Raw genomic sequence first — 7,500 nt, forward strand, 5'->3', positions numbered from 1 at the left:
TCTTTCTGGACGGATCTTTTTTTTTCTTCAAAAAACCACGAGAAAAAAAACCATTTTTCGACATAATTATCTAAACCTTTATATAAGAATTTTATAAAATCAGTTTCGGGATAACATATGACCATTAGCAATTAAATGCCAGTGGATTTTTATCCATCCTATCCTTGATTCGAATCCTGAAAGGATAAGCGGGTTTCGTAAGAAGATTCCCCATGTCAGATCTACTGTATCTATATATTTGTTTTTAAAACCAACGGAGCAGGTTCGAATTCTTGGGGCACAAGCACTTACTAATTATAATTTCCTTTGGTGTAAGATATATATATATATATATATATATATATATATATATATATATATATATATAATGATAGTGTGTGTGTGTATATACATATTATATATATATATATATTATATATGTGCGTGTGCGTGTATCTGTGTGTGTATGCATGTGCGCCACTCCATATTCATTCCGTATTAAGACTATCTATTTTAATCTCTCAGTATACTACAAGAAAACTGCGCTACAACATATTTACTAAGAGAATTTTTTCCAAGAAATAAAAACCTCACATAACCCGCCTACGTCACAAGACATAAAAAAAATTAATATCCCATAATAACAAATAACAACCGGAACGCTGATGGCTTTTAGCATTTTAATAATCGGTTTACAATGAATGACCCTTTATTTACCGGCCCTTAATAGCCCTAATTACTTGGATCCTTTGCCGGAGGAACGAGTGTCCGGTTCGATTCCTTTTATCCGAATTTATTCAGAGAACTTGAAATCAATAATAACCTTTTGAGATATCGCTTAATCGTACATTGACAATTATTTTTATTTAGCGCACTTTGGGAGAGGAGGAGGAGGAGGAGGAGGAGGAAGAGGGGGAGGAAGAGGGGGAGGAGGGAGAGAAGGAGGAGGTGTAGTAGGAGTAGGGGGACGAGGATAGGAGGAGGAAGGGTGAGGGAGGAGGAGGAGGGGGGAGAGGAGGAAGTATTGATTGTCAGTGTAGGCATTATATTATCAATGGGATGGCTGCAATATTTTAATGATTTATGTCCATAGTATTTGTGATACGGCCATAAACAATCATATTTTTCCAAATACTAAAATTCGCAATTCTAGAATCACAATTATTTGCACTGTTTTATTGGTCAAACACTTCTCCCTAATGTACGGTTGCCATAAAAATATTTCATGTATCTAGATATTTATAGTCACAGTTATTACATACCCAATCTCACTTCGGCAAATGGAAAAACGCTCTTTTTCCGCCAGTCATCTGCGTTACATGAGCAGAAAAGTGCCATAAAGATGATTTGGCCTTGCATTGATCTTGGCAGCTGTGATGAAATGGCAAAAACAAATTTTGCGGATGCTTACACGAAGGCCAAAACGCGTAAGCCTATGTGTTCCATTCCTTCCCGTTGAGCGAAATCCCTTTTCAGGGCAACATTTTGCCGGCTCTCTCTCTCTCTCTCTCTCTCTCTCTCTCTCTCTCTCTCTCTCTCTCTCTCTCTCTTTTTAATACGCGTTTCAGAGCTCGAGTGGCGCCGATTATAGGCGTCGATGCGTGGCACCTTAGATAAACACGTAAGACTTTGTTTTGTTTATTTCCCCCCGCCTTCTCTCCCGCCCCAGCCCCTAGGCTTTGGTACACCAACCCCACCCCCAAACTCCCCAACCCCACCTCCATTCGACATCCCAACCAGGCCCACATTTTTTGTATTTCATTTCAGGCTCCTATTTTTTTTTTATTATTTTTTTTTTTTTGAGATCTTCCGCGTGTCAAAAGTTTCAGCGGGAAAGATGTGATCTTTCAGATGACTTCAGGGGATGGAGAAGAAATTCGCAGCGCTGTCAATGCTGGTGGAAAATGTGTAAAGACTTGGGAGGAAAACATGAAGAACTCAGTGACACACATACAGATTATATAGGACACATACACACATCCACCCGCACACACACACACACATATATACACATATATATATATTATATATATTATATATATATATATATATATATATATATATATATATATATATATATATATATAATATATATATATATATATATATATCATATATATAGTTTTGACAGTTTTATGGAAGATTTTTTTCCTAATTTTGCATGGACATTAACACTTTGAGTAATGCAATAGACCATGTTGACATACAGCTAATTTTTCCAGAACATATGTCGAAATATGTCCTTGAAAATATGTTGACATAACGGCTAATTTTCAAGAATTATTTAGAAAGATGCTCTTGGAAATGTATTACTATAACAGCTAATTTTCATGAACATATTTCGAAATATGTCCTTGAAAATGTGACATAATTAATTTTCAAGAACGTATTTCGAAATGTTCTGGAAATTATGTTGAAATAAAAGTTAATTTTCAAGAACGTATTTCGAAATGTTCTGGAAATTATGTTGAAATAAAAGCTAATTTTCAAGAACATGTCGAAATATGTCCTTGAAAATATGTTGACAAAAGAGCTAATTTGGAAGAACGTTTCGAAAATGATTTTGAAAATATGTTGACATACCAGCTAATTTTCAAGAACATATGTCGAAAAATGTCCTTGAAAATATGTCGACGTACCAGCTAATTTTCAAGAACATATGTCGAAAAATGTCCTTGAAAATATGTTGACATCAGCTAATTTTCAAGAACATATGTCGAAATATGTTCTTGGAAATGTGTATTAATATAACAGCTAATTTGCATGAACATATATTGAGATACACACTGACAATTGATTACCCGAAACCCATAAATCACATATCCTTCTTGAAACTCCCACGTACATATTTACTCCCCCTGAAAATCTAAACCTGCTTCGATGATAACAGACAAAGCTCCTGCTATCAGGCCAACTCTGAAAGCATCAAAGGACGTTTTCAATTTAGATCTGGATTGGGGAAACGACCTTCCTATGGGATATATACCTTCCTCCATGAATTTCAGCCAGGGGCTCAAATGCCAAGATTGGCCTCAGGTCAGAATGAAAGCGAGATGTGCTGGAAAATATAGTTGAGGTCACCTGTTCAATACGAGGTCATCTATGACTTCCTCCATGAATTTCAGTCAGGGGCTCAAATGCTAAGATTGGCCTTAGGTCAAAATGAAAGTGAGGCGATTTGGAAAATATAACACGAGGTCAACTATAGAATACGAGGTCAATTATGACAACAATGTCCTTGCGAAACTGCTTGCTTGGTAGACGCAAAACTGAATGAAATGCAATGAGTTGGGGAATATTGCTTCTAACTACAGCGTTGATGCACAGGAAAATATAATACGAGGTCATCTACAGAATAGCAGGTCAACTATGACATTAATGGCCTTACGTCACTGCTTGTGTTTGTAGACGCAAAACTGAATGAAATGCAATAAATTAGGAATATTGCTCTTAACTGCAGCTTTGATGTACTGGAAACTATAATACGAGGTCATCTATAGAATACGAGGTCAACTATGACACCAATGGCCTTACGTCACTGCTTGTTTTTGTAGACGTAAAACTGAATGAAAAGCACTAAATGGGAAATATTGCTTTTATCTACAGAGTTGATGCACTGGAAAATATAATACGAGGTCATCTATAGAATACGAGGTCAACTGTGACAGCAATGGCCTTACGTCACTTCTTGTTTTTGCAGACGAAAACTGAATGAAATGCACTAAATGGGGACTATTTCATTTAACTACATAGTTCATGACTACAGTGATCCATCACCATAAGACTCTGGCCTCAATGAAACGAATGAAAATACAATAGGGTGGAAATGCAAGTCAACGAATTAGATGATGCCACGGACACTCCATCACTATTAAGCTTTTTTACAGCCACAAAGATGAAAGGAAAGGGTGGCTGTCTGACAAACTGACATGGCTTATACGAGTGTACCTTTCACGAGTCTTTGATGAATAAACGAGTAAAAAATGCGCCGAAGTTTCTTCGGCGCAATCGAGTTTTCTGTGCAGTGTGTAATCAAGGCCACCAAAAATAGATCTATCTTTCGGTGGCCCTGTCCTATTGCGTTGCCAGACGTACGATCATGGGTAACTTTAACCTTAGATAAGATGAAAAGTACTGAGGCTAGAGAGCAGCAATTTGGTATGTTTGGTGGTTGGAGGGTGGATGATCCACATATACCAATTTGCAGCCCTTTAGCCTCAGTAGTTTTTAAGATCTGCGTGCGGAGAGAAAAAAGTTCGGACAGAAAAAGTGCGGACAGGAAAAGTGCGGACAGGAAAAGTGCGGACAGGAAAAGTGCGGACAGGAAAAGTGCGGACAGAAAGAGTACGGACAGAAAAATCTGGACGGACAGACAAGTGGCCATCTCAATAGTTTTCTTTCGCAGAAAACTAAAAGGAGAAAACCTCATCTCTACGAGTCAGTCTACTTTAGCAATTGAATAAGAAAGAAAAATAGAGACGGGCTAAAAATGGAAGCGCAAGTGTTCGATTCAAACCTCCAGCGCTGTAAGATGTCCCATTGTTGTCGATCGGACGGTTGTAATAGGATGACTGACGTTGTAGACCTTTCGGGTTGTTGGTTTTCATAACCCTAATCCGGTACTCGAGTCGAAGCGTTTTCAGTTAGGAAGGCTGATGTCTCTTTGTTAAACTGTTACGTACAGAGAGAGAGAGAGAGAGAGAGAGAGAGAGAGAGAGAGAGAGAGAGTGAGTTTCTGTTGTCTAATTGTAGAGTCTCAACAGTTTAAGCTGTAAACGGCTCAGATCACTGCGTCAACAAATACGATTCCATTGACAGAAGCTTAACTTTTGTAATTCTATGTATTTTGTTATTCTTTGTATAAATTGGTGTAATGATCATCAATTTATTTGAAAATAATATCTGCTCGTATTTTAACATTCTAATTCATTTGGATTTACTCATTTATTAAGAGAGAAAGAGAATAAAACCTAGTTACAAGGAAAAAAAAAACTCTTCATTCCTTCAAAGTAGGAGACAATACAAATAGCATATAAATGCTTCTGTTCGAGTTAATCGAGACTAAACTTTTGATCTCTCTCTGTCATTCTGTTCATTCCCGAACTGCGGAATTCTCCGCTTCCTTCAGTATTTCCCGACTCATATTGTCTGCTTCTTCAATTTCCACGGGGGTTGGAGTCATAGAAGACATCCATCTGTAACACATCTGCCTCCAAAAACTATGAAATTACTCGTTCGAAAAGGCTCATAAAAATCAGCGACCCCGACTAAGGATTAAACTGAGAAGATATAATCCGCCTTCTATCGAAATGGGTTTGCCATAAATAAATGGGAGAAGTCCATTTACGAACGGTCTGTCATCATTAAAGAAATGGACCTCTTGAACATACAGATCATTTATTAACTGAGGAAGCCTAACCTAACCTAACCTAACCTAACCATTAAGGCTCAAATTTAAGATTTACAAGACAGCTATCAGGCCCGTACTATTATATGGGGCAGAAACTTGGGCAGTTAAGAGGAAAGAGGAGAGACTGTTGGAAAGAGCCGAGATGAGGATGGTGCGACGGATTGATGGAACATCACTACTGGAAAGGAGGGTGAGCCAAGATTTAAGAAGAATGTGTGGTAAATGTAATGTAAAGAAGGCTAGGGAAGCTCACCTGGGGTACTATGGCCATGTAATAAGAAGAGAGAAAAAAAAAGGGATACCTTAGTTTAACCAGACCACTGAGCTGATTAACAGCTCTCCTAGGGCTGGCCCGAAGGATTAGACCTATTTTATGTGGCTAAGAACCAACTGGTTACCTAGCAACGGGACCTACAGCTTATTATGGTGGAATCCGAAACACATCATACCGAGAAATGAATTTCTATCACCAGGAATAATTTCTCTAATTCTTCATCGGCGGGTCGGAGACTCGAACTTGGGCCTAGCAGAGTGCAAGCCGAGAACTCTACTGACTCGTCCAACGAGGAACTTAAGAAGAGAGGAGGTGGAGCTAATCAAGAGAGCTAAGAACATGCCAGTGATGGGGAGGAGTATGGGGCGTCAGTGGATCAGATGGATGTGAGGAGGGATTTGGGTGATGTGGGACTAGGGGAAGCAGATTCAAGGAATAGAAACGGATGGAGAAAGATGACTCGAGCGGCCGACCCTGCTATGCAGTGGGACTGATAAGGTCGAAAGAAGAAGAAGAAGATTGACAGGCATAGCTGGCATCATTTAAAAGGTGAAGTCCCCTTAGCACAGTAAAGAGATAAAGTCCACGAACGCACTTTCCTCGTAGGTTCGGACTTTCCTTTGGGCAGCTGTGTCCGTATCATTCCCTTTGTAAAAAAAGAAAAAAAAAAGTAAAAAATGCACTGAGGTTTCTTCGGCGCAATCGAGTTTTCTGTATACTGTAGCTGCTACAGCGTATAATCAAGGCCGCCGAAAACAGATCTATCTTTCGGTGGTCTCGGTATAATGCTGTATGAGCCGCGGCCCACAAAACTTTAACTACGGCCCAGTAGTGGACTATCCTACATCGTGGCCAGAAGCATGATTATGGCTAACTTTAACCTTAAACAAAATAAAAACTACTGAGGCTAGGGGGCTGCAATTTGGCATGTTTGATGACTGGAGGGTGAACGATCAACATACCAGTTTGCAGCCCTCTAGCCTCAGTAGTTTTTAAGACCTGAGAACGGTCAGAAAAAGTGCGGCCAGAAAAAAGTGCAGACAGAATAAAGTGCGGACGGACAGGCAAAGCCGGCACAATAGTTTTCTTTTACAGAAAACTAAAAAGGTGTAGTGTTTTTGAAACTTATCAGAGTTATGAAAATCGGATATTCCTTAAAGTATTGATATTCCTTTTGTAAGGTGCATATCCCATGTGTGGCCCCTAAGGGTGACTTAGCCCAATTACATTAGGTAGATAGATAGATAAATAGGTAGACAAATGTTTATCACTTCTTCTGCAATCAAAAATTATACAAAAGAGGCCAATAGGGGCGACAGACCTACGAAGGCGTACAGGTAAAATAGAAGCATATTACTTACTCTTGGTTTTTACGCATCTTTTTCAATCAGCCGCTAAACCTAGACACCAAAAGTCTGTTGTAAGCGTTTTTTTTTTTTATTAAGTTTTAGGGTGGGGTTGCTAACCCCACGCCCATGAAACCCACTCGACAGTCTCGGAAATTCTTTAGTTAACGGCGACGGTTATTCATTTATAGTCGCGATATTTCATTCCTTCATTCTTTAATTAAAGGAATTTTACTATATGTTTCCGATATCTTTATTCGAATTTATAAATTCTTCTTCGGATAATTATCCCTAAATGATTTTCTTATAATATAGAAATTCCGTCTTTGGCTGCTTTCCCCATAAGCCTTTAAAGCCCAATGCCATAAACGTCCTCATGTCATAGAAAACGGAACATCATACAGGATATAGAAAACGCGACGTCATACACGACTTGGAACACGCTGTGTCATCCACGATTAAGCGCGTGGTTCTGTTTTGCCTTAGCATAC

The 7,500-nt window shown here is 38.8% G+C and overlaps 1 long non-coding RNA gene across 1 annotated transcript in view; it reads left to right on the top strand.

The window, feature by feature from the left end:
* Positions 1–7,500, top strand: part of LOC136849842 (uncharacterized) — a 305,045-nt gene that overhangs the window by 66,383 nt on the left and 231,162 nt on the right. The window lies entirely within an intron of this gene.

Source organism: Macrobrachium rosenbergii, chromosome 21 (assembly GCF_040412425.1).
Source record: "Macrobrachium rosenbergii isolate ZJJX-2024 chromosome 21, ASM4041242v1, whole genome shotgun sequence".
Classification (NCBI taxonomy): domain Eukaryota; kingdom Metazoa; phylum Arthropoda; class Malacostraca; order Decapoda; family Palaemonidae; genus Macrobrachium; species Macrobrachium rosenbergii.